Raw genomic sequence first — 11,560 nt, 5'->3', positions numbered from 1 at the left:
TTGCGGTGGTGCGGGGTATTAGGTGTGGTGGGCGGGGCTACTGCCCTTGGCGTTAGTAGGTACTAGGAAATTTTGCGACTTGCCAGCTTCTTGGAGGAAATATTGTTTAACAGATATCTATGATTCATGAGCTTCGATATTTCACTTTTATTTTGGTGTACAAAAGAATGGAGTATAAAACACAAGTATAGCTTGTGACTACACAACACACAACAGAAATCACCAAAGACCCGCTTTTGCTTTATTCATCATGCGAGTTTAAAATGTAATGCACTCAGAGAAAATTAGTAATCCTCAGAAGTTCTCCTGTTGTCCTTTTGAAGAACATTTAAAGGCTATGTGGGAACCTGCAACAGAGTATTTCCCAGAAAAGGTTACAAGTAGAACATTTTGGACGCTATCCCTTAACCGTCCAACTGACCTTTAAGGAATCCTCTAAGAACCCTTTATTCTATGAGTATATTTGAGGTCTAAATGCTATAATCGTTATCATACACTAGCCAAATATTCTGCTGTTACAATGAATGTATTCACAAAGATTAGAATCATGTGCTAATTTGACTTTTAAATAATATACTTAGGTTTAATATCTCTCATAATTAGGATTATATAAGAGCATAAAAGCAGGGCACTATGTATTCATCAGACGTGGAAACTCAGACTTTATTCGTTTGTAGCAATTAAGAGAACATTTAATCGAAATTAGCTATTAAGTTCTTTACTATCTACTATATACTGTACCAATATCAAAGCGCGTGCTCGGCTCCGCCTTAACAGGGCCTCCAGCGCGTGCATGCGCACAAACAAGGTCGCGGTTATTGGCATGGGTCCATCCCGGCGGGCGCGTGAATGGCTGTAAAGTGGTGGGCTGATGGCGGATATTGTGGGGTGACGCTGCTCATGGTCTCTGGTTGGTCCTCCTGCGGAAGAGGGGTGCGCGTGCCAAGAAAATTGATAAGAACACACTGTTGAACAAACGGGGTTAAAGGCTGTAATTTGATTATATTATCGTTCTCAACATTCTCATAGGTGACGACAAGCCATCATATCGTTCTTGAAACGAATATATATATATATATATTTATATTTGTATTGACGATATTTTCCATTAACTGCACTTTTACTTTTGTATTTGTATATGTATTGCAGTAAGAAACGCTAACAACTGGCCAATATGATTCAGTGTGTGTGTGTATAAAACACTTGTCCCCTCTGCTCCACTTTACTTTTTTTTAATTGTTTATGAACTTTTTTTTTTTTTGCTTAAAGTCAAATGGCCTATGGTAAGCATGGGTCCAAATAGTACACAGAAACACAGTATAACTGTGTATAAAAAAAGATTCAATCAATGGTTAAAATAGTTAAACATATCTGAAGAGAATGAAAAAATAAATATCCATAATCAGAGTAAGACTATATCAACTGCTCAGCCAGTAAGGGTGCAAACCACACCTATTGCACAAAAAGACAGTCAGATAAAAAGACAGGGGGGTTGCACATATAAATAGTGCTGCAATTCCTACAGCATCCACCCATGAGTACCTTTAAATTAAAACTGAAAGTATGCAGATGAGGTCATATTCAATATTTAATTTCAACTCCATTAAACTGTAGTAGACAGCTAAAATAACAATAACCTTGTCAGTGTTCAAATATTTGTGTATCTGACTGTATATATTTGTCTGTAATAAGTGTAAAGTCAGTTTATCTAATCCCTGATTCTTGGCTGTACTACCATCACATACACATACTAATAGACCATAGTATTAATAATTACACCAAATTGTTCAAGCATCAATCATAATGATGAGCTTTGAGCAACTCATTCTGGTGTACTTGACCAAAGTTTTCCCAGATTCTATGTAATACCCAATTGGTCAATCACTGAAGTGTTAAATATGGGCCTACATTTCAATTCACCAGCATCTCACCACTCATAACAGATGTATGAGGATTCTTTTTTACTTCTGTTCAGCCTTTAAAACAAACATGCTAGAACTGCCAGTCAAAAAACTTAGTTTCTCCGCCAACTCTGCCAGTGGAACACAGTCTTCCTGACAGTCAGTAATATAGCTTAGAGTGTGGCTTGGCAAATACATATCAGATACTGTAATGCTCAGCACTGGTGTGTTTTAGAAATATGTACTCTCACTCATTCTCTTTTCCTTAAACGTCAATTACTACAACTCTAACGTCAAGCTCCTCAAGTTTGTGGTGTCTACAGATGTGAAATTAAATAACTAATAATCCTCAAATCTTATTAAATTAATTTCAATTTGATTTGCATAGCACTTTAAACAATGGACATTGTCACAAAGCAGCTTTATAGAAATACATACATTCTGGATATAAATGTTAAACATTAATTAAATGTTAAATGTAAATGTGATTTGTATGATTTATGATTGAAGTGATGTAGGTGTAATCATAACTGCTGTGCTACAACATTTTCTAGGATCTTGGAGATAAAGGGCAGGTTTGATATTGGCCTACAGTTGGACAGCTTACAGGGCTTGATTTTTTTTTTTTTTTTTAATCAGGGGTTTGATATGTTTAAAAGTTTTAAAGATTTAGTTACATAGCTGGAACTAAGTGAAAAATTCAATTCAATTCAATTCAATTTTATTTGTATAGCGCTTTTACCAAAGAGCATTGTCTCAAAGCAGAGTTACATAAGAAACAACATAAGAAAACAACAAACATATAAACAGACAGACAGTCCTAGATGTTATCCCAAGTGAGCAAGCCTGAGGTGACTGAGGCGACTGTGGCAAGGAAAAACTCCCTTAGATGGTATGACGAAGAAACCTTGAGAGGAACCAGACTCAGAAGGGAACCCATCCTCATTTGGGTGACAATTGTGTGATGCCAATACAGCATGTGTAGAATATTATGTAAATCAATAAGGAGGTTGTTGTCGTCCACAGCGCTGCTTTGAATACCCCAATCCTCACAAAGCAGAACCTGGCTGGAGCTGGTCCATCTCCGGATGCCACTGGAGCCGGCACAGTCTCTGTATGCCTCGGGATGGGTAGAAGAAGGAAAACAATGGAACAGCATTAGCATAGCTGCTGTTCATAATATTAGCAGTACTAGATGATAATGTGCATTTAATCAGATGTACTGGAGCACAAGGTTATGGGATGTGTTAAATGTATGCCAGGCTAAAGAGATAAGTCTTTAGTCTACGTTTAAACTGGGAGACTGTGTCTGAGCCCCGAACACTGTCAGGACGGCCATTTCAAAGTTTAGGAGCTAAATACGAAAACACTCTACCCCCTTTTGTGGACTTTGATATTCTGGGAATTACTAGAAGTCCGGAATTTTGTGATCTTAAAGAGCGTGGTGGATTGTAACGTGTTAGAAGACTGGCTAGATACGTAAAATGTATTACTTTTAGAAGAGGTTAGATTGCCTATACCTAGGTATTATCTGTTTGAAACACATAGGTAAAAGAGCTAGTAAACAAACTGATCATTTTGATGTGGAAATTAGTGAAATTAGTTTGGGCTCTAAATGGGTAAGAAAAACATTCTAATCCGATATAGTTATAATGTTATCTCCATAGTTAGTTATTAACTTGTCTGACTTTAAATTTATAGCCTGAATTTTTTGCCTGATGTTTTACATTTTGCTCCTGAAAAAATTCCTGAAGCGTCCCTGAGGGTGTGCATGTTTCTGTGGTTTTCTAGTTTCTGTGGTTTTCTAGTTAATTTTGCTACAGTTTTAAATAAGAATCTAGATAAGAATTTAGAGTGATTAGTTGATCTATCAACACTAAAATATGTTATATTGTTTAGAACACTCTCATTCCATGCTGTTTGAAATATTACCAATTTAATTTGATGGCATTTACATTTTAATTTTAATTCTCTCTACATTTTTTGCATAGTGTAGTGGAATGTTGACTCTAAGCATTTAGTTGCCTGGTCAAATTTTGTAATTTTTTTTTTAACCATGATAACTATGTCATGGTTGAGATTATTAAAAAAAACTCTCTGCAGTAGCTGACATGAATGTATGTTTGATGCTTATAGTGTATGGCAAGATGCATATACTGTGTTATGACAAGGACACATTTAAATGAGTGATAATGATTTGAGACAGCTTCAGACTGTGGAAATGTGACTATATTTAGGATTAGATATATTAGAAAGTATTAGATCAAGATACCTAATATCTCTCTCTCTCTCTCTCTCTCTCTCTCTCTCTCTCTCTGTCTTTCTCTGTCGAGCTATACATTCTATTCCCAAGTCCCCAGTTCCCAGCATGCTCCCAGTTCTCAGCAAGCTCCCAGTTCCCAGCATGACCACTACTTCTTTCCAGACTTGTCTGATCCATCTAGACACTCTACCCCTGGTTGGAGTCTTGTCGCTTGGTGGGGCTCACTGCTGCTGAGGATAGATCTGTGTAGACAGCCTGTGACCCAGGGGACTGCTGTGAATAGAACCACTTGGAGACTATCACACAGTCCCTAAACTGCTAAGTACTAAGTCTTTATTAGTGCTAAGTAAATAAAGAACTCAGAAACTACACTGACCTTTTAGTTTCTCAAGAGCTCTTGGTTGCTGCTGCAGAAAGGACATTATCAACATTTACATTATTTACTGTCTAGTGTCACCCAAATGAGGATGGGTTCCCTTCCGAGCCTGGTTCCTCATATCATTTCAGGGAGTTTTTCCTTGCCACTGTCGCCTCAGGTTTGCTCATTAGGGATAAAATAGGGATAAAATAGTAACTTAGCTTTAAACTTTAGAATTTTTTTGTTTCTACACTTCTGTAAAGCTGCTTTGAGACATTCATTCATTGTCTATACCCGCTTATTCCTAGGACTCCTAGGGTCACGGGGGTCTGCTGGAGCCTATCCCAGCGCACATAGGGCGAAGCTTTGAGACATTGTCCATTGTTAAAAGTGCTATACAAATAAATTGAATTAAACTGAAATTGAATCAAGTGTTTGACCACCATTATGAATGGCTCCTATTAAATTCTGATTAACTTATAATGAATGGACATACACTATATTGCCAACAGTTTTGGGACACCCCTCCAAATCATTGAATTCAGGTGTTCCAATCACTTCCATGGCCAGAGCTGTATAAAATCAAGCACCTAGGGATGCAGACTGCTTCTACAAACATTTGTGAAAGAATGGGTCGCTCTCAGGAGCTCAGTGAATTCAAGCAGGGTACCTTGATATGTTACCACCTGTGCAATAAGTCCTTTCATGAAATTTCCTCACTACTAAATATTTCATGGTCAACTGCTAGTGGTATTATAACAAAAGGGAAGCAATTGGGAACAACAACTCACCCATGAAGAGCTAGTCCACGTAAAATCACAGAGCGGGGTCAGCACATCCTGAGGCACACAGTATGTGGAAGTCTCCAACTTTCTGCAGAGTCACTAACTACAGAACTCCAAACTTCATGTGGCCTTCAGATAAGCTCAAGAACAGTGCCTAGAGAGCTTCATGTAATGGGTTTTCATGGCCAAACAGCTGCATTCAAGCCTTACATCACCAAGTGCAATGCAAAGTGTTGGATGCAGTGGTGTAAAGCACACCGCCACTGGACTTGGCAGTTGTCAAGAGAACCATACTTGCCTGACTGCTTTGTGCCAAGTGTAAAGTTTGGTTGAGGGGGGATTATGGTGTGGGGTTGTTCTTTAGGGTTTGGGCTTGGCCCCTTAGTTCCAGTGAAAGGAACTCTTAATGCTTCAGCAAACCAAGACATTTTGGACAATTTCTTTTTTTTTTGCAAGATTTAATTACCATTTCGACTTGGAAAGGCTTTGAAAACGCACAATAGGAGTGAATGGCACTATGTTGCCCACTTATAATGTAAATACTAATAATTAGGAGTGCATTATGATAAAAAATGTCGCCATCTAGTGAATTGTGTAAGCAATGCTACAGAAAAAAGAGCAGTAGAAGTACCTACAGGTCATATGGAGTGAATTCAGACAGATATACTGGGTTTTGAACGTCCATATAATAAATATATATATATATATATATATATATATATATATATATTATATTTATATATATATATATATATACATACACTATATTGCCAAAAGTATTCGCTCACCCATCCAAATAATCAGAATCAGGTGTTCCAATCAAATCCAGTCGTGAAATTTCCTCGCTCCTAAATATTCCACAGTCAACTGTCAGCTGTATTATAAGAACGTGGAAGTGTTTGGGAACGACAGCAACTCAGCCACGAAGTGGTAGGCCACGTAAACTGACGGAGTGGGGTCAGCGGATGCTGAGGCGCATAGTGCGAAGAGGTCGCCAACTTTCTGCAGAGTCAATCGCTACAGACCTCCAAACTTCGTGACCTTCAGATTAGCTCAAGAACAGTGCGCAGAGAGCTTCATGGAATGGGTTTCCATGGCCGAGCAGCTGCATCCAAGCCATACATCACCAAGTGCAATGCAAAGCGTCGGATGCAGTGGTGTAAAGCAAGCCGCCACTGGACTCTAGAGCAGTGGAGACGCGTTCTCTGGAGTGACAAATCGCGCTTCTCCATCTGGCAATCTGATGGATGAGTCTGGGTTTGGCGGTTGCCAGGAGAACGGTACTTGTCTGACTGCATTGTGCCAAGTGTAAAGTTTGGTGGAGGGGGGATTATGGTGTGGGGTTGTTTTTCAGGAGCTGGGCTTGGCCCCTTAGTTGCAGTGAAAGGAACTCTGAATGCTTCAGCATACCAAGACATTTTGGACAATTCCATGCTCCCAACTTTGTGGGAACAGTTTGGAGCTGGCCCCTTCCTCTTCCAACATGACTGTGCACCAGTGCACAAAGCAAGGTCCATAAAGACATGGATGACAGAGTCTGGTGTGGATGAACTTGACTGGCCTGCACAGAGTCCTGACCTCAACCTGATAGAATGCCTTTGGGATGAATTAGAGCGGAGACTGAGAGCCAGGCCTTCTCGTCCAACATGTGACCTCACAAATGCGCTTCTGGAAGAATGGTCAAAAATTCCCATAAACACACTCCTAAACCTTGTGGACAGCCTTCCCAGAAGAGTTGAAGCTGTTATAGCTGCAAAGGGTGGACCAACGTCATATTGAACCCTATGGATTAGGAATGGGATGTCACTTAAGTTCATATGCAAGTCAAGGCGGTGAGCGAATACTTTTGGCAATATAGTGTATATATTAAATATATATATTAAATATATATTAGTCATAACAAGTGTATAACCTCATATGGGAAAATGGCATATGTTACTTTGACTACCTCAAGCTTTCAATTTAGTGCTGATCACACTCCTTTGCATGAACTTATTTATGTTAAGTGGTTCAACTGCTTCCCCTCAATAACACAAGTTTTCACTTTTACTTATCACTATTATAGTGAAGGTGACACTAAATAGTCATGACTCTGAAAAGGATGTATATTATGTGCTAAAGCTTTTGCAATCACCAAATTTCAACCCTACAGGACATTTTTAACTGATATTATATATCTCAAATAGCATCATCAAAACAATTTTTTTTATTTATTTATTTTTTTTAAATGTGTTTTTCCCAATGCAGCTCCATGGATTTAGAATAGTGTTTTGGCAGCTTGTGTTTGGCTGACATTTTAGTATAATTAGTTTCCTCAAATTCCTATAGTTTTCTCATTACCTGTCTGTCTTATAATGAATTTTACCTAATTCTTCTATTTAATCCTTCTTTCATTGTTATTGTTATTTAACCAAATAGTGATTTAATCATAAATATGATCCATAAAAATCACACTGTTGATGCAAAAATAAGATAAATCATTAGATACATTTGTTGTCCTGGACTAAATTGAAAACGCTGTCAATGGACTTTGAAATTGTTCTAAAGAGTGTAGACTTTAACACAGTGAGAGTTTATCTTTGATGGAGTTGAGGTGCTATAAACAAGTGCTTATCAATATATTCTTTGAGTAAAGTTCACTGATATGTCAGCTAATGAGACCAGTAAAGTCAACATCAGTTATTGCCCCTGGCTGTATCTGTGCCAAGATTATCAAAGTGGAATTTTATGGATAAAATAATTTATTAATCTGAAATTGTGCAGATCATTTTTTGTTAACATATAAATCCAATCCACTATAAAAGCATTTCATTGTTGAGAATTCTTCTTTCCTTTTTTGTGCCATATATTACAAACATGTGGACTCTAATTTCTACTTGCAATACAGCTAAAAATTCCATTTCTTATTCAGAATTATTCATGCTTCCCTTAGAATTAATAATTCCTTTAGAATAGTAAGAACTATATTTATAGCTGTGGAATTCCTGTAAAGGTTATCGACCATGTTGGCAGTGTTGACAATACTACTATCCTGTAAATAGAACGGCAGTTCAGCAGGCAATCATCTGTACACTGGGGAAACCCAGAGGTGGCTGACTGGTTTCTGAGCATCTTTATGCCATTAGAATGAAGGATTTCTCCTTTCCCATGTTAAAACACCTCAACAGCAATGGAAGAAAGTAGTTGCTGGTATTTGAGGAACAAAGTGAGAAAGGCTATTAAATTAATGCATGTACCAGCACCACTGCTTTATCACGCCTGGCACTGCATATCTGAGACTATCAACTACAACACAACTGTAATAAAAGTGTTTCATAGTCATAATGTGGATCAATATTCAGAAAGGTTTTATCACACAGTTCAAAAAGTAAAAAAAAAAAAAAGCATTAAATGCAAAGAGTACAACAGTCAGAAATAACCTTGGATTAGAAGAGGCAAAAATTTGGCAAGGAGAACCAGGTAACATACAGGATAACAGTCAAGCATGGTTCAGTATACACAAGGTTGGCTAGCATAATGCAAGGCTTTGGACTCAAAAGTCCAGTTTATGTAGTGTGCAAACCCGAAAGTGTCCTAAAAATGTTCAGATTGGATGTTCCAAACATATTGTCTCATTTAGTCAATTGTTTAGTTGTCCTCTTTAATGTATTTTATTATATTTTATTTTATTTTATCTCTAATGTTTTGGACAAAATGTTTTTTCAAGGTTTGTAATTACTAAGAGAATGATCAATTACAGTTACTTCGACCTATAGCCCTGATTTTCTATTGCAAGACAATAATGCTTAATATCATCTGGAGTTAATCATCAATGAGAAAACTTCGGTCAGTTCAATGTTTAACTTCTTAAAAGAATTGTCGCTATTTATTTGTTTTATTTGTTTGTTTGTTTGTTTGTTTGTTTGTTTTCCTTTTAAAACCTATAACCTATTGAAGCCTATGACAGTGACTCTGTCTGGCCTCTGGCACAGAAAATGAATGATTATTCATGTGTTGAATAATACATCCATTTTTGTACATCCCTATTCAGTTAGCAGTCAATGTCAGCTGTTTCTGCCCAAGGAGAATGGCCTTGTCAGTGCTCTGAACTAGTAAAGTTCTTCATCACAGTTGAAAGTTGATGGTCTGAGTAGCTTTTCTAAAAAGAAAAAAATAGCTGAATTATAGATGCAGTGTACCCAGATATCAAAACTTTCATATAATTCTTTCCTTCTTTTGGTCTTCAATTCTCATGTGCATTTTTTAAAATGCTCATTTTCATCCTCCACATTCTGCATTAAAAAGTTCATCAGGACATAACACAATCACCCCCCCACCCTTAGTTTCCCTCTTTCTATTGTTTTTTTACTAAACACTGAAGTCATTTGGGTTTGAGACTCACCCATTTTTAGGTGATCAAAAATATAAGAATATGTAACAGACTCACTATGGAACATATGGAACAGACTCACTAATCTTTATTGATGATTTAACTCACGAGGGTAACAGTAAAATGAAGTCTACAGAAACATCCTGCATCATATCTAATAGTGAGGATCTTGCAAAATTGCAGTAAAATAATAACCAAAAACACACTACCAACACAACAAAGAAATTCACCAGGAGGAAAAGTTTATTTTAGACTGGTCAGGCCAATCATCAGACCTTAACCCAACTCAGAATGCAGTTTACTTCTTGAGAAGTAGGCTGAAGCCCCGCACCACCATTTTATAGTCAAACCTAAATGTCTACAGTTTATAGAAAAACAATAGAATTTACCTTGTCGTTCCAATACTTTTGGAGGGGATTGTACATGCATTCATGTAAGAAATTAAGGAGCTATAATGATTGTATGTTTTCTTTTTCTTCTTCTTCTTCTTCTTCTTCTTCTTCTTCTTTTTTTTATTATTATTATTATTATTATTATTATTATTATTATTATTATTATTATTCACATAATGTTTTATACATTTTATGAAATTTACCACAGTGATGGAGGAGAGTTTCATATAGAGGAGAGCATTTTTGGTTTATGCACTCTTATAACACCATTACTGCAAATTTGCACATATGTTTACAATATTAATGGCCACCTTACTACCTTAAACCACCTCTGCCTGGGTTTGATTCCCAGGCAGGGAACCAACACAGCCCGGGGGGGTTACACAATCCAGTGCATTCTCACTGCTGGTCCCAAGCCCAGATAAAAGCAGGAGGTCATCACATTTTTGCCAAATTAAAAATGCTGACCAGTTTTTCGCTCTGGGGACCCCTAACGGCAGCAATAAAAAGAAGAAAAAAAGTGGCATTGTTCTGACATTGTCCATGAGGGGGGGCTAAAAGCTACCTGTCATACTATCTTCTAAAGGAGGAAAAGCCTGTCATTCCCTTTGCATGAAACCTATTTTTGCACAGATGACAGAGTTGCTCATTTGCATGATCTGGTGCCAGTCCATGGACTTAAACTTCTTTAAGTTCAACTTTGCATCTCATTTTCATTTTTGCACTGGAAAATCTTTCCATTGTTCACATGACACTGGTGTCCTTTTCTGTGATTAGATAAGATTCAACTCTTAAAATGTCCAGACAGCACTATGTGTTTGACAACACTTACAAATGGCAGTTTGGCTTATTGTAAATGACACAACTGCATGGTAGCTTAAGTCAATATCACTGGCAGAATTTTTTCTTGTTGAAGTGCCAGGTTGTTATCCCTGATTATGAAATTATTTTATACCAATATACCAATCCACAATGACTATATGGCTAAAAGAAAATGTGAAAACCAATAGGCTGTGCATGTTTAGAGACATAATAATTAAACATTCTAACACTGTATAATTATTTTATAATTATTTTTGAAAACAGTGTATTTTAAAGATAATATAATCTCCTCTGACCCAAATATTAGTTCAAAGACTAGTTAATTTAATTCACTTGGCTTCTGTTCCATACCATGTCAGAAAATGGTCCTTTGTCAAATACAGAAACCTTTAATTCAGAATATCCTTTCGAAGCATTGTTTGTTTAACTCTATTTTCTCACTAATTCTAGACATATAAAGTGTAACGTCTTTTGTTTGACCCTGGATCACCTTCCTGACAGGTACATCTGGTTTACAACAAAAGTATGTGCCTGATGATAAGGCTAGCTATGGCATTAAACATGAAGTACAAACAGGCCTATTCTGTCTTGGAAAAAAAGTAATTTCATATGTATCAGTATGTTATACTGGAACACGCTTCTGCTGTATCTATGCAAATCCAGCTCCACA

This window comes from Hemibagrus wyckioides, linkage group LG23, assembly GCF_019097595.1.
Source record: "Hemibagrus wyckioides isolate EC202008001 linkage group LG23, SWU_Hwy_1.0, whole genome shotgun sequence".
Taxonomy (NCBI): Eukaryota; Metazoa; Chordata; class Actinopteri; order Siluriformes; family Bagridae; genus Hemibagrus; species Hemibagrus wyckioides.
This window is presented reverse-complemented; position numbering follows the sequence as displayed.